Below are 24,138 nucleotides of genomic sequence, written 5' to 3'. Positions count from 1 at the left end.
TCCTGAGTTCTCACTGAACAAAGAATAGGATCCAAGTATCTTGCAACAGAAAGCCGAGTTGAGGAACCGCTGGTGACCCGTTGGAAGGTTTGGCACCCTGAGCCAGCTGTCGTCCCGTAGGATCCCTCTGCATCTGGTCGTCCTAAAAGGTCTGCGAAGACGCTTCGACCCATTGGAATAGTGGGACCAACTAATCTTGGCAACTTCATCAAACCCTGCAAGTAAGCTTTCTCAGAAGTGTCCTTGGGCCAATCAGTGGACTGACCAGTTTACCCAGTTGCTTTGCTCTGTCACTGCTGCCGTTTCGAGGAGGCCCTTGAAACTTGCTATACTGCTAGCTCTGTATCCCCAGCACCCTCACACCGAATTTCATACACTTGGCATTCTCAGGTCTGAAGTGAGACGAGTGCACCAGTACCGAAGTAAACGCGGTTACCGTGGTGCCCTGCTGTGGCAATGTCCTTTGCAAGTCCTCTGCATTTGTGACCCTCTTGCCCCTGAAGCCGGCTGCAGTGAAACTGGGTCGATCCATCCACCCAGAGCGGAGAAATTGTCACTGTCCCATTTGGGAATCATCGCTGTATCTCAGGAACTGAAAGGTGCTGAGACGTTCTTTTTGCCGCATTCGAACCTGCAAGCAAAGTGGACTGAACTGATGAAGTTAGGGTCCACTTGCTTTGGTGACCAGTGGGTACTCCATACCCCAACCGGTGGCCCCTAGATTTTAAGTTTGGTAGGCTGGTGGTTTGCGGCTTACAAGCTGGGAATGAAAAGCATTTGTACAGGGCAATGCCTAGAACTCAAAACCTGATGGACTCTACCCATCACACATTTGTTTATTACACCCTGTAGCAAATTGCTTTTTCCCCAGAAAAAAAGATCCATTATGGTCAATAAATGTAAAATGCAATTGGACAGAAAGCGTAAAAACATTCCCCTGGTTTTACATCAGCTATAGGTCAAAGATTCTGAAAGATGTTGCCCTAATTGTCGTTTTCAGAATATTATGGTCGAATACTTGTCTGTGGTTGGCTAAGTCGTTTGATAGTGCATTGTCGGTGTTCAGCAGTGTTGTATCATGACACTATGAAAGGCTGAGTGATGCTGCGGTTGGAGTGTCGATTATATGCCATTAGGCAGGCGGAAGGGAGGCCTGGACAATTCTTAACAAATTAAGAACCCTTAATTCATGCTCTGCTATAGCGGAACGTGGTTTAACCATCCTTCTATATATCATGATGCTATTAATCAATTAGCATTCGGGGAAGGGCCATCAGCCAATCAGGTGGCTGGAACAGAGGGTGAGAATAAGCATTCTCTGTCCGCTACTTCCAGACACGAGAGGCCGTTCCCTAGGTTGCAGTATTTTGCATTCTATTTAGTGTGGAAAGGCAATAGGGAGCTTCTCCCTGTTGAATCCCCACCTGCACCAAAACAAACCCTTCCTCATTTTGTCCCCTCCCTTCACCCCCTGGGAGTGTAGTGGTTTAGAGTAGACACAAGTTGATTTTCTTGCCCATAAGGCGATGACAACCACTGATTGTTTTTTATATCTTTTAGATAGCAAGAGCAAATGTTTGATTGTGTGTGTGTGGCTGTGTTTATTCTTAAAAATGTGCAAGTGCAAGTGTGGAAAACAAGTACAACAAAGCCAACAGTGTTGATGTGCATATAGTGATGTTTTCTTTGTAAGCTACTCTCTATATGGATATCACATGCCCATGTACTCTTGTTTATTTATTGTTTATTTATTTATTGTGCATTCATAACGCACTTATACATCAAATACATTGTGTTACAAAGCACCCACAGGGCAAACGGGAGGGAACATGGGAGAGAAAGGCAGATATAATAATGAAAGAGAGAGGTGGCCCTACTAGGCCTTGTGAGCATTAAGTAAGTGTAGTGCGTGTAAGTGCAGAGAGAGAGGGATGAGGGGGTAAGTTCTAGGGGTAACAAGGAGGGAAGTGCTAGGGAGTAAGTTACAAGCTGTTAAGTGACTGGCAGAGATCATTTGGTGAGTGGTCAGCATCCAATAAATAAGTGCAGGCCTGTGAAAGCACAGGCCAGTGGGCTCCTAAAGCAAGTGGAGGCTGAGAGTGATTGGGGTTGTTAGGCCAGGGCCCAGGTGGACACATAAGGGACCTGGTCACCAACCTCTGTGACTGTGGGATTTAGCAAAGGAAGGAGGAGGTGAAAAGGAAATCATTGAGGAGCTTCTGGAATTTGTGTAGATCTGGCTCAAGACATATAGGAAAGGGGGAGCCAGCAAAGGAAAGAGATCGTCAACCAGCTCACTGTTTAGCAAATCGCTTGACAGAAAGGAAGTTGGGCCAGGGGAGCGTAAAGATCTGTAGGTATTGTATTTAGTGAGAGCCAGTGGTATAAAGCGTGCTCCCTGGCCCCAGACAGCATTATGGATGATGCAGAAGGTTTTGAATGTAATTCTTGCAGCAACCGGGAGCCACTGCAGGGTTTTTAGGGCTTGCAGCTCTATTCTGGGTTATCTGGAAGGGACTTAGACAGGAAGAGAGTAGATTAAGGAAGAGGCTACTGCAGTAGTCCAGCCCAGAGAGTCCCAGAGCTCTAGAGACATTGGGCTTACTGGGAAAAGCGAGGTAAGGAAGGATACCCTTGAGGAGATGGAGTTGAAAGTGGGTTTCTTGGCAAGGTCCTGGATGTGAGGGAGGAAGGATAGAGAGGAATTGAAGATGACTCCAAGGTTTGTGGCTTCAGATGAAGGAGAAAGGGGGAACCCATAGAGGGTGGCTAGAGTGAGGGGAAGAAAGAGGGAGTGGGAGTCCCAATAGGAAGGATCTCAGTCTTGCTGGCACTGAGGCAGAGATCATTGGATGCACATCAGCACTGCATGGCAGATAGGCAGTCACGAATGATGGAGAGATAAGGAGTGGATCAGAGGGAAGTGTGAAGAAGAGTTGTGTTTCATCTGCATAACAATGGAAGTGAGGTGGGTGGGTGCAAAGTAGGTCTGCAGGCAGGGCAGGATAGGTGTTAAAAAGCCAGGGAGAAAGGTTGGAGCCCTGTGGGATGCCACAGGTGGAGATAGAGGTGGGAGATGAGGAGGATCCCAGGATAACCTGGGAGGGATGGTCAGTGAGGAAGGAGGTCAGCCAATACAGTGCCCACTTCGAGATACCTAGGGTATTGTTGAGCCGTTTTTATTAGGATAAAGTGGTTAACCCTGTCAAATGCAGAGGAGAGATCAAGAGAAGAGCAGTTTCCATGCCTGTGGGTGTTTGGAATCCAGATTGATGGTTGTGTAAGCAACCAACATGCTCAGTATGCTGGTTCAGTTGGGGGAAGACAAGCTTATCCAAGAGTTTCCCAAGGAACGAGGCAATAGAGATGGGATTTTAGTTAGCCAGACAGGAGGGGTCTGCAGAAGGTTTTTTCAGTGGGTTTCACACAAGAGACTGCTTGAGGGAAGAGGGGAAAGACCCAGTAGCAAAAGGGTGATTGCAGATATCAGCAATTGCAGGGGCAAGAGAGTCAATGCTGTCCTTAATAGATCTGGAACAGCAGGGGGCGGTCTGTTTGGAGGAGACCTTCATAGAGCGGACGACTCTAGTGACCTCATCAGATGTGCTAAGCGAAAAGGAGGAGAGAATGGCAGAGGGGGGATGGGAAGTCATAGGTTGCACAAGGGTGGGGGTAGGGGAAGGGGAAGGAGTAGCGAGGAGGATCAGGATGTCCTGAGTTTTAGTAGTGAAGTGTGTGGCCAGTGCATTGCAGAGGGCATGAGAGGAAAGAGGTGAGGTGGAGACTGTGGAAGGGTTGGCTAGTTCCTTGCAGATTTTAAAGAGACACAAGTCTGGATGCTGGCCCTTTTCTTGGAGCGAATGGAGAGTCAGTGTTGCCTTTGGAGCATGCGACAGGCCAGTTTTTTTCTCAGGGTGAGCCTGAGGTCTTCCACTTCTGTTCCGCATCCCTGCACTTCCGTTTCATTGCTGCAAGTTCAGAGTTATGACAGATGTTACGCTTGGAGGCATGTTTCAGGCAAATCCTTGTGATTGGGGAAAGAATCTCAGGAGTGTTAGTTATGGCAAGATGGAGGTTGCTGAGAGGAGAGTTAGTGGTAGAGTCTCCAAAAGGGTAGAGGGGGGATGAAGGTAGATGCAAAGGCAGCAGCTGACACTCATTTCATTGGACAGATGTTCGTGAATGAGGTTGGCATGGCTGGGGGAGGTGCAGTAGGATGGCAGAGAGGGCCAGCAGAGAGGAAAGGAGAGAGTGGTGTGACCAGGAGAAAGGGGTGGTGAGTTGGGAGGAGAGCAAGAGATCAGTGTGGATGATGGCATCAAGAGGGTGAGAACAGAAATCCACCAGTTATTTCATAAGATCAATTTGAAACAGTTTTTCCATGAACATACTTATGACAAAGAGTTAAACAACAGTGGTCTTAAGAACCATTCAAGTTTTTGCCCCCCTACAACAAGTCAGACACCGGAAGCACAGGTCTTTGAGAAACGAGTTCTGTCAGAATTGAAACTGTTGGAACAGAATAATACCACTGTACAACAGTTTCAAAATTTAACAGGAGCAGAACGCTCAGCCCTAAAATGTTTGAAGGACAATACTGAGATAGTAGTGCGAAAAGCAGTCAAAGGCACTGCCATAGTACTTTTAGATCGTGATGCTTATATTTCAGAATGTAAACGCCAACTTGAAGACCAGACATTCTATAAGAAAGTTCAAGAAGATCCAACACCACGATTGAAGTCTATGATAAAAATCAATAAAGCACTCGCTAGAGGTTGGATATGTAAACAAGAACATTAATTTTTACCGACCATACCACAGTTTTATATTTTACCCAAAGTTCATAAATCATTATCCAACCCACTTGGACGCCCAATTGTGTCCGGTTTAGGTTCACTTTTAGAACCTTTGTCTAAATTTGCCGATGCCTACTTTAAACCTTTTGTGCGAGAAATGTATTCCTATATGCAGGATACCACAGAGGTCATTACACTAATTGAGAATTATCCATTTGATAACCAGACTCTCGACATTGTGTCATTATACACATGTATTCCTCAAGATCTTACTTTAGAGGTACTTGAAGATGTTCTTTTAACTAAAAGAACAGAAGGTGAGTGTCCCAACAGCTTCATCTTATGGTACGCTTCTATGGCCTTGAAAGAAAATTCTTTAGTTTTAATCAAGAATTGTTCCATCAAATCCACGGGACAGCGATGGGGTCATCGGTGGCACCGTCGGCAGCTAACCTGTTTGTGGAGCATTTTGAGAAAAATGTCATGTGCGACCTCTCCAATCCGTTTTTTTCTCATCTACAGATTTGGCGAAGGTTCATAGATGACATTTTACTAATTTGGGATGGGAGCGCTTCAGAATTGGAAGCCTTGTTGAACTGGCTCAACAGACAGAACAAATTCCTGCAATTTACAGCTACAAGCAGTGCAAGTGAGATCAACTTTCTTGATTTAACCATTTGGGCTAACACCACAGACAACAACTTAAAGGTTAAACCATACCACAAAGCAACGGACCGTAACTCTTTGCTCCAGTTTGACAGTTGTCACCCGAGACATACAAGAGAAAATCTCCCTGTAGGACAATTTTTTAGATTAAAGCGTAACAGTTCTGATACCAGCATGTTTGAAAAAGAAGCAGCAGTCCTAGGCACTAAATTAACAGCAAGAGGATACCCTAAAAAAATCGTAAAGACAGCTTGGAAACGCGCAAGGAATAATAACAGAGAAGCCCTCTTAGAGTACAGAAAAAAGGTGAAAACAGAAGATCAAACAGTTTTCGTGAGTACTTTTAATCCACTTTCTAACAAGGTTAATGCCATTATTAATCGGAATTGGCATATACTTAGTGGAGGCGGATGTTCTCTTCAATGCCCGTTATGTGCGTTTAAAAGAGGTCCAAATATTAAAGATCTTGTGACAAAGAATGACATCTCCGTCAAACAAGTCCAGAAGACACTCACTGAATCTTGGGGCATGATCAAACCCATAGGTCATATTCCTTGTGGCACATGCAGTTGCTGTGCCAGTACTCAACGCATTAAAGAGGTAGATTTGGGCCTGAAGAAACCGTGGGTGCAACGCCAATTCACGAATTGTAACTCTAAAATGGTCATTTATGTTATTTAGTGCCCTTGCCGGAAAATCTATATTGGGATGACAGAAAGAAAAGTAAAGCAGAGGATCATAGAGCATAAAAGTTACATACGCAATCGTAACTTAACAGCTCCAATGGTAGGCCATTTTTTAACTATAGATCACACACCCAAGTCACTCACGTGGAGTGTACCTCTACAGTTGAATTCAACATAATCAACATCAGTTAATAAGAAAAAACTATTAAACCAAGAACAAAGACTAATCTACATTTGTAATTCAGTAGAAACCGGTCTAAACAAATTGATAGACTGGAAATCTTTGTAAGTGAGGCGAAGTAGAGTTTCCATACACTGTAGAGTAACATGCCAAAACAAGCGTAAAAAATATTTTTCCTTGTTCAGATATTTTGATAAATACTACTACCGGATCATATCAGCAACTCGCAGAATCCATTATGCTGAATGAGGCAGTTTGTTGATAGTTTTCAAATTTTGGTAGAGAACATAAAAGAGTGTCTCAGGTAGATATGCCACATGTCCAATAGTAAAGTAGTTTCAATACTACATCCATTTGAAAGAACATAGCAAGTTTAAGTATTTTTAGTACATTAACATATCCTTACCACGTTACGATTGGTGACAAACTGAGATGCAGACCTTGTTTCCACCAGGTCTTGCTACATTCACCTTATACTAGGTGTATACTTTTACCGTTTTCCATATGGAGACCTGGAAAGCACAAACGCGCATTGGGTTGCACATTCTAGTGTTTATGCCCGCACGGCCGTCACGTGAGCTCCACTCCCCACTTCCGGTAGGGAGAGTGTTTTACGATGCAGCGTTGCAGAGGGAGCCATCAGATTAGATTTGACTGCAAGCATGGTGTAACAGAGAACACCAGGAGTCAGCAGTAATAACAACCAGCTGCGAGGTAAGAAACTGCATGCAACACACGTCCGCATGAAGGTAGTTGCAAAGCCTGAGTTTAAACTCTCGTACGAGCACAATGTAACAGCTCGGTATTGGAAAACTAAAGCAGCATGATATTCTACCAGCACACATGCTGGCATTCGATCTATCCAGCACAGCTGCAAGTACCCGTGCTGGCCGTGTTACTGTTACTGTTTAGACCGTGCAGAGTGTCTACATAACAAAGGCACCTTAAATATATTAAGTAACAGATACCAGTACTGGAAAGTAGATATGCAGACACGCTATTTTTATTCAGAGGTAGTGTTCATTTTGCCTCATTTCGTTTTTTCAACAGCTTGATTGAAAAAGCTTGTTAAAAGGACCAGCCTAGAAGAGTTCCACTACAAGTCTTAACTCCATGGAAAATGGCCATAGGGACCAGTAGGAAGACTTTACTAAGACGGGATCCCTTTTCACGACCATCCAGGTATGATTATAACACACTACCCCATTTTGCGAGGAATGACATGCACCAGTTGCACCCGAATTCAATTAGACAACTGGGTATCACTGTTATTACAGTAACATATTGATGGCAGTAGAGATTGCAAACCACTTGCTATATTGGCTTTCAAGACTCTTATTAGACCCTTTCACTGCCTAGGAGTGCACGTATGGCGAATGAGTTCCTGAAATATAAAGTAATCTGCATCATCTTGATTCTCATTGGTCCTGTTTACGATCTGGGCCACCCCCACGGCACTCCATTAACAATTCAACCATTATTCTTTGCCCCTTTTATGGCTCTAATTTTAGTCTTAGAAGGACAAGTCCTATTGGTGTACTTCAGTACATCATATGTACAACCGATAGTTGTCCGGATGACATTTACATCCTGAGCTGTATGCAGAAGTACATTTCAACTTGGTAAATGGTACTGCAGAATAAGACCACCTTGTCCATCCATACAAAACACTGACCGTGTGTTATTTTCTTTTTTTCCCTTTTAGGGAATCAGCACCTTACTTATAAGAAGCGCACCCTACACCTCTTACTATTTATCAAGTTTGCAGCGTGGTAATCCTCACCGAGTCAATTATATACTCAGGTTGAGATGATTGCTCAGTCATGTTTTGAGCCCAACACAACCGACTTTATATGTTGTGTTCATTTCTTTCCCCCGTTTTTTCCATCAGGTTATAGTTAATTCATAACAAGAAGGAATCCCCCGAGGGCTGCAACACCGGCCAAACCAAAACGTTTTTTAAAGGGAATCGACATTATACAAGTTTGATTAATGTTATACTGTTTGTATATTGAAGCAATACCCCTGAATCATTTCCCTGCAAAAGATTTACAGATTTAGGGAATGAAACATGTTGGGACAATGATACCGTGTGATCCAGACACTTCCACAAAGAGCACTTATAGCTTGTATTTATTAAAATAATACTGAGTAATCCTAACCCATATAAGGATTAAGTACTAGACGGTTGTAGGTTATTTGGTCGAAAACCAAATGATCGAATGCCATTGATCGAGAGTCAAATAGTTGAAAAAATGGTCCATTTTTTTATTTTTTATTTTTTTAAAAAAAATGTATGGGTTTTATGGGGGGGTTGCCCTCCCAAACACCCTTTTTCTATATTAATTTTCTTTTTTTTACCAAACAAAACTAAAAAAATATATAAATGAAAAAATTCGACCATTTTTTTTTCGACCATTTGACTTTCGATCAAATGGTCATTCGATCTTTTATTTTCGACCATTTGACCGGACACCGTACTAGACAGCTAAATGTGTTACCAATATAGCTTTACTAGTAGGGAAAATTGCTTTTCTCTGAATTGTATAGTGGGTTCTTAATGTGTTTTTATGAAATCAAAGTGTATTATCTTGCTTCTTTGTGATTTTGTAAATGTGTTGATGAATTTTGTTAGTGGCAGAATTTAGGTGGAGGTTGTTCTGTGTTAAATTTGGTATAATCAGTTTATCTATTCACCACACCACTCTCTTTTTCATTTTCATAATTTGTGTTGACATTTTGTTGTTTTTTATGTTAGTAATTAATGTGAAATTTGTTTTAAAAAAAGATTCCATTGTACACCTATTGAGGTTATACGATATTTAAGAATAGAAGGAAATTTGGTACTATTAAATAAAATAAAATATATATATTGTTTCTAATTCTATGGTCCAGAACTGTGATTTGGTCTGAGCCGTGAAGTTGCACACCCTTAAGGGGACTTTGTGAGTATTTATCTCACCAGAAAGGGGTGAAATGTGAGACACAGGATCTCTTCTGTAACCTTTTCATATCTGGTGCGAGGGGTGCGGGCTGGCCTCAGTTCCAAAAAAAACCCAGTCCTCATCTAGTTGTATGGGCATCAAGAGGGTGTCCAGCCGAGTGGATAGTTTAGAGGTGGACACGAGGAGAGAGCAGGAGAAGTCATCCCATGCAGAGAGGAACAGGGTGGTAGAGCCAGGTGGCCTATAGATAGTGGCAATAGTCAGGGAGGAGGTGGGAGAGATGACCAGTTTACAATCCAGTCTCTCAAAGGAAGAGTAAGGCTGGGTGGGTATGAGGGAAGAAGGAACACACTCAGGGGATATTAAGGCAACCCCAACGTCTGCATTGTTAGGGCGAGGCTTAGAGATGATTTTGTAGCCATCAGGGAGAAGCAAGTCAAAAGCAGCAAAAGCAGTGACCGAGCTGGCATTGAACCACATCTCGGTAAGAGCAAGGATATTCAGGGCAAGGGATTCAAGGAGGAGACAGATGGCGGCCGAGCTCTTGATAGCAGAGTGAGCATTAAGTGTGGCTAAATGCAAGAGGGCACTGCTTTTGAAGGTTTTCCAAGATGGGTTACAGGAGCATGGTCCACCATTTGGAGGAGGGGGTACAGAGAGAGTGGGAGAAGGAGTAGCAGGTGTGGGAAGGAAGTTGAAGAGGGACTACAAACGCCAGTCAAAGAGGAGGAGGTTGGGTTGAGGACCCAGAACCAAGATAGTGCCATTGTGATATACATTAATGATACATCAGGATGATGAGAAGCCCGCCAAGAGTACTTCCCATCTATTGCCATCATTAATGGGTGAAGATGTGAGAGGAGAGAGAGTAGAGATAAGATGAGGAGTACATTGATCTGGAAAGGGGACAGAAAAGAGGATATCAGTGAAAATCTGTATGGAAGTTGTGCTGACATAAATGTCTGCGATAGGTAGTCCAGAGTTAATGGTCATGATGTATTTTTTAAGCTGTTTTCTTCCAGACGTTGTGAGAGACGAAGGATAGGTGATACTATAGCAGTTAGAAAAGATAAGGGAGATGGTGAGTGCCATAGGGGTGGCAGAGGAAAGTAGGAAGATCGACGGGGGGCTGCACAGCACAGTACAAACACATCCTATTAGGCATGGGAAGCAAGAAAACAATGCAATGGAAACACTTTAGTAACGACAATGGGGTGCAGAGATATTAAAAGCACACCAGGATTTGAATTGGCATACTGTCACAGAATGCAATGCAAAAGGGGGTGCAGAGATGTAAAGAAACACACCAGGATTCAAATTTGCTCAAGGGCACACAATGGAATGCAAAATGGGGTACAGAGATATAAAAAACACACCAGGATTCAAATTTGCACAAGGGCACAAAATGCATTGAAAGAAGGATTAGGTTGGAAGGCAGAATGGCATTGGCACACCTTGGTTCAACAACTGTTTAGGTTAGTGGAAAAAAAATAACAGTGTCCAGTCATGACTCGCAGGTATTCTTAAGGGGTGCACAATGTTCTGTGTGCCTTGGCTCATGGGGTAACAGGCTACATGCCTCATGGATGTTCCATGAAGTGCTTGGGGTTGAAGGAAGGGCCCTCCAAGTCCCGGACAGGCAGAGATATGGGCATTTGATGTGGGCATTTGGGGGGTGGTTCGGTATGCAGGTCTGCCGGCTCTCCTATTGTTTGTTTGTTTGTTTCATTATTTATAATGCGCGATCATACCCGCGGGTAACAGGGCGCAGCAGTTACATGAATATGTGAAACTTAGTTACAACAGCAGGAATATATACATACACAAAGTAGTAGCAGGCTTATAGACAAATAAACACAGTAATAGCAGGCTTATAGACAAATATACAAGTATATACATGAGGGTACATTGTATGTGGGGGGGAGGAGTACGAGAGACTTAACACCAGATTGTGTTTAAGCCTATGTGTTCAACCATAGTACAACCTCGGATCAGAATTTTTAATAAGGCAGGTCCATTCTAAGAGTTGGAGGTAAGGAGTTCCACAGTTTAGCAGCTTTCACTGGGAAGCTGTTGCCCCCTATGGTGGCACGTTTGAAATTGGGGACAGAGAGGCAGTCTTTGTATACTGTTCTAGTGGGTCTCAGGGAGGTCTGTCTATGGAATCTATCAACCATGTAAGTAGGAGCAGCGTTATTGAGAGATTTATGAGTAAGTGACACTGTTTTTAAGAAAATGTTATCTTTGATAGAGAGCCAGTTATTTTGTTGGCTATATGGTGTGATGTGGACTAAAGCCACTCTCAGAGCATTATTTTAAAGAGTTTGTATTTTGCTAGTGGTGGCTTTGGAGGACCCAAGATAAAGAGCATTACAATAGTCTAGGCGGGACAATATAAGGGCTCTGTTAATAGTCAAGCAGCTAGTATCAGAGAGAAAGGGTTTGGCTGCACGAATCAGTTTACATGTGTAGGCTGTGGAAGGTTGCTAAGGAGTTCACCTGTTTGTTAAAGGAGAAGTTTGAGTCTAGGTAAAAGCCCATTGTTTTGACCTCATGTCCTACTTTGATACTATTGCCATCAATTATGAACGAGGAATAGACAGGGCCTAGTTTCTTTAGGCTAGAGGTAGTGCCCAAGATGATAACTTCAATTTTATCATCATTCAGGCATAGTCCATGTGTGGCCATCCATGCCTGGATGATCATGTACACTCTATTCACCAAGGCCAAATCCTTTCCATAATCCCCAGAAAGCGGAAGGAGGATCTGGGTATCATCTGCATAGTTGGTGTAGGTGATACCGAGATGATCCAGATCATCAAAAAGGGGCTTGGTAAAAATTTTGTACAGTGTGGGCTAGACGCAGGAGTCCTGTGGCACACCGCAAGTGATGGGTATAGGGTATGCTGCTGCTGTGGGTGAGAAGACCCTCATAGTTCTACCGTTTAGGAATGATCTAATCCAAGTGATAGCCTCAGCAGAGAAGTGAGCAGATGTATTAAGGTGGTTGCATAGGATAGAATGATCGACCAGGTCAAAAGCCGCAGAGAGGTCTAGGAGGAGGAGTAAGGCAGCTTGGCCGTTGTCTCTAAGCTCATCGACCTGTGTCTTAAGGTCAATGAGAGCAGTCTCAGTCCCATGTTGGGGACGGAAGCCTGATTGTCTTGCTCCTAATAGGTGGTGTGCTTCCAAGTACTTCTGTATTTGTACGTAGGCAACCTTGTCCAAGATTTTTAGGAGAAATGGTACGGTCGTGATGGGTATATAATTTGGAGGCGTGGCTGGGTCGAGTGTGGTTTTTTTTAATAGTGGAAGTACCCGAGATTGTTTGAGTTTAGTTGGGATAGTGCCAGAGGAGAAGGAAGCATGGATTAACTTTGTGATGAAGGGGGAAAGGTCTCGGGCAGCATCCTTAATGAGCTGTGCGGGGCACAGATCACCCTGACAGTTAGAGGGTTTCAGTGACAAAATGATTCTTTTTATTTCAAGTATGGTGACTTTGGAGAAGTTGAAGCGGGTGGATTCAGTAATAATGGGGTTCTCTATAGGATTAGAAGGGAGGGGGTCATTCAAGGAGGCTTTTTTGCAAGAAATTTTGTTTTGTAAAGGTGGTAATCTTGTTTGCTAGAGCATTTTGGAACTCTGAGCACCCATTGATATCTTTAGAGCACGTATCAGGTAGTTCTAACGGGGTCTCTATTTCTTTGAGGATGGAAAATAATTCCTTCATATTTGATTTGGCTTGGGATATGCGGGAGTCGAAGGAGGTACGTTTTGCTAGGCAAATTTCTTTTTTGTAGAGGGCTGAGAGTTTAGTAAATTTAAGTTTATTGGCTGCTGAAGGGAGTTTTTTCCAGGTGGCTTCACAGTTTCTTTTTTGCTGCCTTAAGTCATTAAGGACTGTTGTGAACCATTTATTCCAGTGCGTTTTGGGCTTACTTGATCTAAGTTTAAGGGGGGCAATCAGGTCCAGCGAGGTGGACATGATTTTGTTGTATTCCTCGTCCAAAGTCTCAGGATCAGAATTGTCAGGGAGTGTGTTAAGTTTAGGGAGTAGGTTTGGGATGAGTCTCTCCACAGTGATACTCTTTTTATTTCTCCTAAGTGTGGGCGGAGTCCTAGTGACTGGTAGGGATGAGGGTCGGATAGTGGAAAGTGTGAGGATACCAATTGGTGGTCAGTCCAAGCTAGGGGTGAGATGGCAGTGATATTAGCTAGACAATTGTAGTCAGCCACCCAATCGAGTATTATACCCTTGGCATGAGTGGGCTCAGTACTTCTTTGGGTAAATCCTAATTCAGAGAGGGTATTGAACGCGGTACTGGCAAGCTGGTCCGACGGGTCATTGAAGCCCATATTAAAGTCCCCAAGAGTAAATACCTGTGTGAAACCTTTGAGATTACTAGACAAAATTATGTTAATGTCCTCATTAAATGTGCCTATTGGGCCAGGGAGACGGTAGATCAAGTTGATGTTGAGTGTTTGGGCATTAGTAAGTGGAACTTTGACAGAGAGTAATTCCCATGAGAGGACATTAATAGGGGTAGCTAATCTCATGGTGAGGCTACATTTGTGGATAATACCAACACCCCCTCCTCTGAAGTTAGGTCTGTCTTGTCTCAAGATGGAGTCATTATCTGGGACTGCTAGCATGAGCATAGGGCCTGCTGGCGGGTGTAGTCAAGTCTCTGTGATGGCAAGGAGGTCAAGGTCTTCTTTAAGGATTAGGTGTGCAATTTCTGTTGCGTGAGCTAGTAACGATCTGGCGTTGATTAGGGCTCCCTTGATCTGGGGACTCACGGTGGTTGTTTTGGGGTGGTGGGCTTGTGTTATTTCAGGTTTGCTCTGATTGGGGGGGCTATGTGGAAGTCTAGGGTCGGAGTTCTGAGGTGGGTTAGATTTAAAGGTAGTTTGGTGAGGCCAGGCTGACATGGTTCTTAGTCTATTATGTAGTAGGCATAGAGCGGGCGGGAGGGTCATGGATTTTAGCTAATCTAGCCTTAAATTCCTATCAAGAGTAGGGCAAGGGTTGCAAGTAGGTGGCATTGGTTGTGAGTCGTTTATATCTAGAAGTGAACTAATAGACGACTTGTTCTGAGGTGTGGATAAGTACATGGTGGTGGGTGAGTGCGGTGACATGCTGAGCAGTGAGATGCTACTTAAAAAGAGCAAGCGGCAGGCGAGCTGGCTAGTGGCCAAGGGGAACATGCTAAGTAGTAGTGGCAAGTGTGTCTAGGTGTCTAGGTGGTAAGCCTATCACTTGGATATGTGATCAGGACCTAGGCAGGTACGGGTTGTACTTTCCTAGGGCAGACTGGGTCAAGGCACATCCTTGCACAGAGGGGCGCGGGCTGCGTGGTAATATACAGCACTGGAACTTAAGCGTTGGGTAAATAGGAGCCAGGCAATAACGAGGCAGACAGTGTGGCAGAACAGAGGCACTAGCCTCAGTCAATATACAGAGGAGTATTAGTGCAATACCATTTCCCTAACAGTGTGGGCCTAATGCTTGAGCAATAAGGATGGGGCGGTCAGACATTTGGAGGTCCTAACCATGCTTTAACAATATTATACCAACATGACACAGTGAGGCTCATGTCATTGATTGATTAAAGCCCGTAGTATGGGGGCACAAGGGACTTTAGCCGCATATTCATATGCAGTATTGGCCGGTGAGCATCAGGCAGTTTAAATACAGGGAATCATAGGTTAGAAAGAAGCAATGCAATCAGGCAGAGGGAGACAGTAAAGGGACTGGGCATTGGATATGTGGGCTAGTGCCCCAAACTCTGATACAGGTCTTGGCCACCATAGGAGGAGCTGTGCAGGCTAGATATAACATTATAGTCAACTGGTAGTGTGAGCAGACTAGCGGCATGACCAAGCACTGTTGGGTGGGCAGATAGTATTCATTCAATATATAATTAAACATAGGGCATCAGCATATTATGGATGAAGCTGACCAATATATAGTAGGCAAGTTTAGGCAGGACTAGGCAAATGCATACAGGGAGCATACATACAGGTTAGTTAGAGCAAAGTTTGATACCGACATGTAAATGTCTTATAATCAAAGACTGAGTTGAGTCGTAAAGGCACCATAATATTATACTACCACATAGTGGACAATAAGTAGCAAGCTGTGCAGGGTTAAGGAGTGGCAGTTAGGAGGGGTTAGAGAGCACACAAATGCAATACAATACAACTGGTACATATATGGTAAAATCCGGTGCTACTATACTACAGAAGCTAAAGCTATAGAGCATCCAAGGCTATTGCAATGTGACGGGCGCGGGTAGGTGAACAGAAGTATATGGGGGTAGATGCTGCAGTTTCCTGTAAGCGGGGGCACGGTAGGTCAATAGAGGTGTACTAGATTTACTGGGAGAGTCTGGAACGGCCTGGGCGTAAGGCCGCTCTGCGCATTTTCGGTAGGTGAAGAAGGAGGGGCACTCCAGTGCCTGGATGACGAGCAATGGCAGTGGCCATGATGAAACAAAAAGAGTGCCCAATGATGGTAAAGCCCAAGCGGGCACCATGGGCACTCTGCCGCAGCAAATGGACAAACACACTAAGGCGCCTTAATGCAAGTGCCCAGTGTTATAATTGCATATCCAAGTTGCCATCAATAGCTAGTTATTTCCATGATGCATTTACATATTGGTACTATATATTACAGCTATTGCCATATGACAAGGTACTGGAATCCTTACCAGCTACTGAAAGTAATTGCCTTTAATATCAGACGACAGCAAATTGCTTTGCAAAATAGAATAATTTCCCCTCATATTATTAGGGGATTGATTGGGTGTGGACCTACCTTCTTGAAGCAACGTCAAGTCATAGTGGGGAGCACAAAGTGAGGGAATAAGATTGCAATGGATCAATACAAGCTGGGAATGGAAAGCTCATACTTGCATCACATAATAATTATTAATGATTTGTACAGAGCTTCATGAAGACAGGCCATTGGTGTTCTGGAAAAATAAATCAGTGTTATTATTACCCACTCGTGAAACTCAATTTATCAACTTGGGAAGGGTGAACAATTTAATCTACTGGGCCGGGGTTTCAAATCATTTCATTCCTGAAGACCTTGTTGCACATGTACTTCCTCCATTCACCAGAGGAATAACACTTTAAGCCTGCCATTAAAACAAACATGCTACTAGTTCTGGGATTGGGATTTGATATGTGTGTAGCAGCTATAAATTAATTTGCTCTCAAAGAGGAAATGTCAGAAAATATCAATGTACCATTGATTTTCTGAGGTTATTTATGTTTGAGATCATTCATTTGCACACGGAATAGTCTGATCTTTAGACATTGTCTTTGTGAACTAATTTATGAGTCTCACATCATATGTGTGTTTGTGGATTTTGACATGTTTTCCAATATTTTCTCTTTGAGGGCAAATTAAATTAGAGTCTGTGAATATGTATAGTTTTCAATTGAGTCCTTCCTTTATGTCATTAACATATATGTCTGCTTTGTTTTTGTTGTGTAATTCTATGCTATCTCCAATAAAATAGCTGGATAGCCTGGGAACCCGTTACTAATTAATTTGAAAAAGTGTGTTATTGTTTCCTATGCAACACCATTTTATGGCATATTTATATATTCATCCCCTGGGTGTCCATGAGTTTAAGGGATTACCTACTTCATGTATCATTGAGTATAGTATACCATGACACAGTACACAAGTGCTCTTAAATGGGCATACTGGCCTACATTGCATCCAGTCTAGACATGTTTTGACAATTACCAGACTGGCTACAACAAAGTTGGCTTTATCCTTGATAACAGTAAATAATGTCCTATAAGACACCTCTTCAGACTGTAAGCACACATGTGGCCAGTATGGCCTCTTAAGAATGCTCATTACATTGGCTTTACAGTTGATGCCAGTAAAACAAATGCTATTCCACAGTTAAAAAAGTGTACAATGTAGGCCAGTGCAGCCACATAAGAACACTCATCATGTTGGCATTGCCTTTAACGCCAGTATAAAATGCTATGCCACAATGAGGCATGATGTCTTTGATGGCTGCAAAAATGTTCACATGCCTCATGGAAAACCACACATCATATTTTCTTTGCCATTAATTACTGTATATAATGTCATGCCACAGTAATAACACATGTCTATACTGGTTGAAGCAATGTAGGCCAGTATAGTCATGCAATAAAAATAATTATGCTGGCTTTTCCCTTAGCGTCAATTACAAATGTCATGCCTCAGTAAGAAAACATATTTTTGCTGGCTGCACAAATGTATCCAATGTAAAATCGCTCATCATACTGGCTTTGCCCATATGCCATAGAAAGAAAATCTGTCCAGATTTGTTGCACCAATAAAGGCCAGTATGGCCATCTGAGAACACTAGTCATATTGGCTTTACCTTTACCGCCAGTATAACATTGTGCACCAAAGTAAGAACACATGTCTTTGCTGGCTACACAAATACTCTGCCATGTAATAACACTCATCGTGTTGTTTTTACTCTTAATACCAGTATAAAATGCCCTAACAATGTAAGAAAACATGCCGCTGCTGGCTGCACAAATGTCCCCCTTCATGTGAATGAACACTCATCATGTTGGCTTTGACCTTAGCAGGAGGATAACATGTCATGAAATCATGAACTTGTTGGGCATAAGCGTCGCACCCCCTCAGTGCTACACACATACAAAAACACACACACCTATTATTCAAACCCATTCACACAGTCATGCACACTTACAGGTTCTCGCTGAATCGTTCACATGTGCACCTAAAATGTTCACACTCTATTATTATTCAGAAACACACTCACAAACATTCATACACACCATTTACACTGGTAAGTCATACGCTTGCATACAAAGAAAAACCTGTGCATATATGCCTACATAAATACATACATACAGACACATCTTCATATGCTTGCACTCACACACACATGTGTTTTTACCTGCTGTGCTGTAACTCCGGACATGAGGCCACCTTCTCAGCTGCTCTCCAGGCCTCCAGCTCACAAGCACGATGCAGACAGGAACTAGGAAGAGTTTGCTGGTTCCTGAAATGGGCGGTGGAGCTGGTAGATAGATTCTGTCTCACTGCCCCAGGAGAACCTAATGTGTGTGGAGGTTCAGCAGTGCCCCTCCACACATGTGGGCTTGCAATTCTCCAGAATGCTCCCCCAACGGGCCATGCAAGGCTAGGAAAGCAAAACACTCCAGCCTCCCTTTGCCCATTGAGCATGCATCCTGGGGAATTGAAATGTAAAGGGAATCCCCATGTCCATGCTTTTGGAGGCTCCTCCGCAATAGGAAGTTGGTTGGCACCATCTTTCATTATGGGCAAGCCAACACTGGCTTTAGAGTAGCACAGTTTGATGCAAACCAGAGGCACCCTTTTCACCCTCACTGTCAAAACTAAACTTGTACACTCACCGGAAGATGCATCACCACCTTAAGCATCAAGAGCCTGATCATTCCCCGGCCCAACATCATCAACTCCTGTCTCTCAAATGATACTATCCCCTTCACATTCAAGACTAGACAAAACCCGCTTCATCTCCTAACTACCGCTCCATCACTATCCTGCCATACCTCACAGGGATCAGGCAACACTTCATCACAACCCAACCACAGACAACCTCCTCAATCCCTTCCAGTCTTTCTTGTGGCCTGGCCACAGCACCAAGACTACCGTACTTTACAACCTTGATGACCTCCACAACATCAATGACAAACCACACAAAGCCTTACTTGTAGTCCGCAAGCTCTGCAGCCTTTAAAACCATTGACCACACAATTGTTTTCAACATCCTATCCCATAGGATAGGATGTTGAAAACATGCACAACCCTCAACTGGTCCACCTCATTCCTCACTGGCAAAACACACTTTTTCCCCAAGCCCTTTTATTGATCCAAACCCCATACGAGTCAGGTAGGGAACCACCAGAATCCCATCTGTAGTGTTTCTCAGACAGACCCTTACAAATGAAAATATCAATTTCTATCAATAATCAGATGGCATGTAAATATAATTCTGAATCTCATAACCCTTCAAATCCTTCTCTCCACTGTCACAACGTGATGACCACTCACTTACTCAAACGCAACCCTTCCAAAACAGAATACCTCCTCATCTATCCCACAGGCACGAACCTGACCTCACCCTTTGGTACAAGGAACTTGTCACAGACAACCAACACACATCTCTCAATACACCGCTCCACTGGCTCCCCGTACCATAAAGGATTGCCTTCAAATGACTCTGCAATGTATTTATAGCCGCCCACTCCACAAACTAACATGCACACAACAACAAGCATTTACCCATTGGGCAGCCAGAACATGGAACACACTACCACTTCACCTCTGCACTGCACCCTCCAACACCACTTTCCGAAAAAGACTGAAAACATACCCGTTTCCCGAAACCTTTAACCAATCTCTCCATTTCACCTGCAGTCATCTGTCTATCGTAATCTTCCGATCCTATCCGGAAAACATTTCAGCTTCACCTCCCACCTCTTGCACTTTTGTACCTTGTAAAGCCATCTTGTCTAGGACCAACGCTGAACAAATATTTAAATAAATAAATAAACCATGTACCCTGCATTTATTTAAAGGAGCTCGAAATTGACACTTTTTCCCCATCACCTAACTCCTTCCCTTTCATTCACACACCACTACCATCCTCCTCTGGAGAATTTGAAACTGCTTCTGAGCGCTGTGTTCACCAGCTGAAGCCAGCTATTGGCTCTTGCTGCACATTTGACTGAGACCAGAATTATTGGTAAAATAGATTACGCTGCACCAATAGGAGCTTTTGCGACAGCTGCCTCTAGGAGATTGCCCTTTATTTAGAGAATTACCATGGACATGGTATAAAGGAAATTAATTTATGTTTGTAATATTGTTGTGTACGCTATCTACTTCCTACTTTTAAGTACAAGCCAATGAAACTTTATTTAAATATAGCGTTCATGCCCTGCCTGGGGGCTGACATGGGCTTTAACGGACTGCCAGCTCAAGCTTTGGTAGGTGGGCCTCAGCTCGTGTCATGAACCGTCGACTGCGTCCCTTCTGGACTTCCTGGCCCCTGGCCCATAGGGGATTGAATACAGTGATCCTTCCAACATGGCCGCTTGAAACGGAATGCTTCTCTATGCTCCACACTGTACGCTCTAAAAAACAGACACGCCCCGCGTCTCAACGCTACCGCTTGCTGTAGTTGGACGTGTGTTGCCAGAGTTCGCTCGGGGCTTTCTTCTGATTCCTGGTTCCCAGTTCCTTGAATTCCCCTTCCTCCCTCCCATTCCTCTACCTTACCTCCGAACTTCCTGTATTTTCTTCCGCGCTCAGGTCACGGCGTTCCGTGCCTCCGAGTGCGAGCATCATTCCTTCCTGGTATCCGCCCTGGACTTCTGAACGTTCCTGGAAGTTGGATTGCAAACCTCACGCTGGAATCCGAGGACCAGCGCTCGGATTTGTACAAATCCCAGACTGTGAGAAAGAAGACATCACAGAAGGTCGCAAGCAAACAACAAAAACAGGTGAGAAGGGGAGAGACTTGTGACAGCTCGGGCTGTGGGCCGTTAAAGCCCATATCTGCCCCTCAGCCGGGCCGTGAAAGTTATTTGCACCCTGGGTAGAGAGTGCAATGTAGTGGTTCCCCCTGGGAATAACATTGTCTAAACAAGCCCTGGTCATGGAACCACCCTATGGCATTCGCTGTGTTGAAGTTTACTGGGGATACCTATTCACTAGTCCTTGCCAATTGTTCTCGAAGAAAGAAAGAAAGAAAGAAAGAAAGAAAGAAAGAAAGAAAGAAAGAAAGAAAGAAAGAAAGAAAGAAAGAGAGAAAGAAAGAAAGAAAGAAAGAACAATGCATTAAAAGTGGGTAATCCTGTTCACTTGAATGCCCACACATGCCACCACGGACGACAGAAAAGAGGCAAAATATCATAAAAGAGTGAGGCAGGGAATGGGTTGGTAGGTTTCCCCAGAATTCGAGCATGCGCCATTAAGCATTGGGCACGAGCAGACGGTTTGACAAATAGCCTGGAAGTCCCTCTTAATAAAGTCATCAATGGCTCCTCGCACTTGGAGCGCCACCGTTCACATGGTGGGCAGGACGGCAGCCAGATCCCCTCGGCCAGCTTGACGGCTTTATCCTCTCCTGGGCTCGAGAAGGAGACAAGTGTTTCCCAGCTGGCAACAACGTCTGCATTCATTGGCTCTTTGCCAGTCCTGAGGCAGCTGATTGGAGGAGTTGGAGAATGTGAGATGGATTTTGAGGACCGAGATGTAGTGGAGCCGCAACGTCTGGGAAGACAATGTCGGTATGACAGTCCTTAGTGACCCTATCCCAACTATTGAAAAGGTCAAATGGAGTATAATTTGGCACTGAATTAATTTTGCATCAGATGCTGCTCAGTGGTACTATGTCTGCTACTATCGACTTAAAAGGCATTCCTAGTGACATCAATCCCTAGCGATACTCATATTTTTTCTCCATTTACATTTTAGGAAAAAAAGAAGAAAGGATTTTCCTATTTTCCTAAGCATAGACCAGGGCACTATTGTGGGAATTTTAGTTGACAAATGGAAATTGTTTCTTCTTGATCAGTTGCACCTTAGTGATCTGAATAAAAATAAAAAAAAATAAAAAAAACAAGCTAACTCTTACTGGTTAATTTCAAATTCCTGCTCAAACTGACAGACACAATTCACTCCTAGTAACTAGTTACACGAGGTGGAAGGTTTCTTATAGAATTTCTCTATTGAATTTCTTCGAAATGCGAAAGCAGTTTTGGGACTACTGGATTTAGGAGAGACCCTTTGTAACATCACAGCAGCAGGCAAGTGTGTGCCCCTGTTTCCAACTGTTTACATGTAGACACTTGAAGTATCCATGATTTACCATCACCTGTACATTTACTTGTTTAAAAGTATAATTATGAGTTGAAAGGGGCCATTGTGAAAGACTGCTCAAAAGAGACCAACGTGTTTTGTTGTGTTATTGTAGAGGAGCAGGTGGACACATCATCCCTAGCTCCCGCCCCCTCACCTCTGTCATACTGTACCAGCGAAAGAGCCCTATGCGGGACACCAGGTATCATCCCAATACCACATTGAGTGTATGAGAGAAAACATGCACTCAGACAACCGTCTCAAATGTACCCTCACATTTAAAGGGTGGAAGGATGCCGGCAAACACCATTGGACATCATGGAGCTGTAAGTGAAATCTGATGAGGGCAGAATGACGTCATGAAGGAAAGATACTGAGACACACTGAAACAATTTGCAAATACTTAAAGAATGAAGATGCACAACACAAGAAACAATTAATCGAACATGAAGAAATCATATATGCTGATTAATAACTGTATATATGCAGAAACGCAAGGCAGATTAAATGTATAGAAGCTTGCTGCAGAAGAAAATGTAACGTGGCTAGAGCGGCCACGATGTAAAGTTGGACGTCGGACTCATATTAAAAACCAATCAAGCTACCTCAGAGACAGACCACGGTGGCTATTTATTCATCACACAAACAGCTTTGTGTGATGAATAAATAGGAGTCTATTAGCCTTGGAACAAGGATGCTACTTCAAGGAATAGTTGCAAGGCACAAGGGGAGTCAAAATTATAAGCCATGTGCGTCAGACTTATTTCTCTTAGATTAAGTAAGAAGAAAACATCTACAAGAGCCAGGTATTGGACAATTAAAGATGTGAAAAGCCTATGTGAGGTGCAGTGAGCAAGCCCCTAGAGGCCAAGGGGAGTAATGACACCCAGCACAATTGAATCAAATATCAGTAAACAGAAAGTCGAAATTGACAAATCCGTTTTCTCCTCACATGTGATTCAGAAGTCAAAAACAAGGATATTCATTAAGCTCCTGATGAAGATAATGGTGTACCTACACTTCCTTAAAAGTCCTAGAATCAGGAACAGGCTGCAAGGTCCACTACAAAGGAGAAAACTTGGCTTAGTGCCGGACCGGTGACAGATGATGTGTGAAGGATTCCAATCGGGCATCACACACCGGACCAGGATCCTTGGATTAGCCTAGGATGTAGCGCTCACTGAGAATACTTTTTCTTTAGTTTCTACAAATTCGAATTGAGCTGATACCCAACCCGTCTCACACCCCCTTTTACAAATACCCCGGGTCACAATGGACCATGAACCACGCCAGTGGGAGGTAATAAAATATTTATTTATTTTAAATTCAAAGAACAGTCACACAATTTTTATATTGGGCAGCAATCACCAATGGGTTGATACTTACAATGAAAACCACTGAAATACACCTGGGTAACCTTCTACAAGAACATATCCAAAGCACACATGATTAGGAACACTTATTTCTATTTGGGCAGATAGCACCCGAGTTAAGGTTTCACCCTGCAATGTTCATTCAAACCCCAATTAATGGAATTCTGAGTGGATAGAAAGAAGCAGCAGGGAGTCAGGGAGCACACATAATTAAAATCTGACCTTCCCTCACAAAATAAGAGGCAAAAACAGATTTCAAAACCCTTTGCAATGGCATAAAATGACACTTGGACTTTGAGAAATAATTAATTATATGTGTGGTTAAATAATAAGGTACATATGTATTATCACAGAATCAGGGATGCAATATCACTAGCAACTATAAAGCAATGTATCACAAATGGCATACGGTTCAAAAGCAACTTGAAAGTGAGAACACAGTGCAGTCAAATCACACGTGGAAAAGTTGCATTTCCACCTGTTTGCAGTTTTAAATGTCAAACGGTTTTAAAAAAAGAAACAGGTGAAATATACAGAATCGGAATGTGGTTTTTAGGCTGGGGAATAGAGGCACATCACAT

General features: G+C 43.4%; 1 long non-coding RNA gene across 1 annotated transcript in view; it reads left to right on the top strand.

Moving 5' to 3' along the window:
* Positions 1–6,924: 6,924 nt before the first annotated feature.
* LOC138480759 (uncharacterized) overlaps positions 6,925–24,138 on the top strand; it is a 104,502-nt gene continuing 87,288 nt past the window's right edge. Inside the window, exons 1-2 of the long non-coding RNA XR_011274124.1 lie at positions 6,925–7,043; positions 7,380–7,511. This is a non-coding gene — a long non-coding RNA (uncharacterized lncRNA). The remainder of the gene's footprint in view (positions 7,044–7,379; positions 7,512–24,138) is intronic.

Source organism: Ambystoma mexicanum, chromosome 5p, assembly GCF_040938575.1.
Source record: "Ambystoma mexicanum isolate Mex_15411 chromosome 5p, UKY_AmexF1_1, whole genome shotgun sequence".
NCBI classification, from domain to species: domain Eukaryota; kingdom Metazoa; phylum Chordata; class Amphibia; order Caudata; family Ambystomatidae; genus Ambystoma; species Ambystoma mexicanum.
This window is presented reverse-complemented; position numbering and strand designations above follow the sequence as displayed.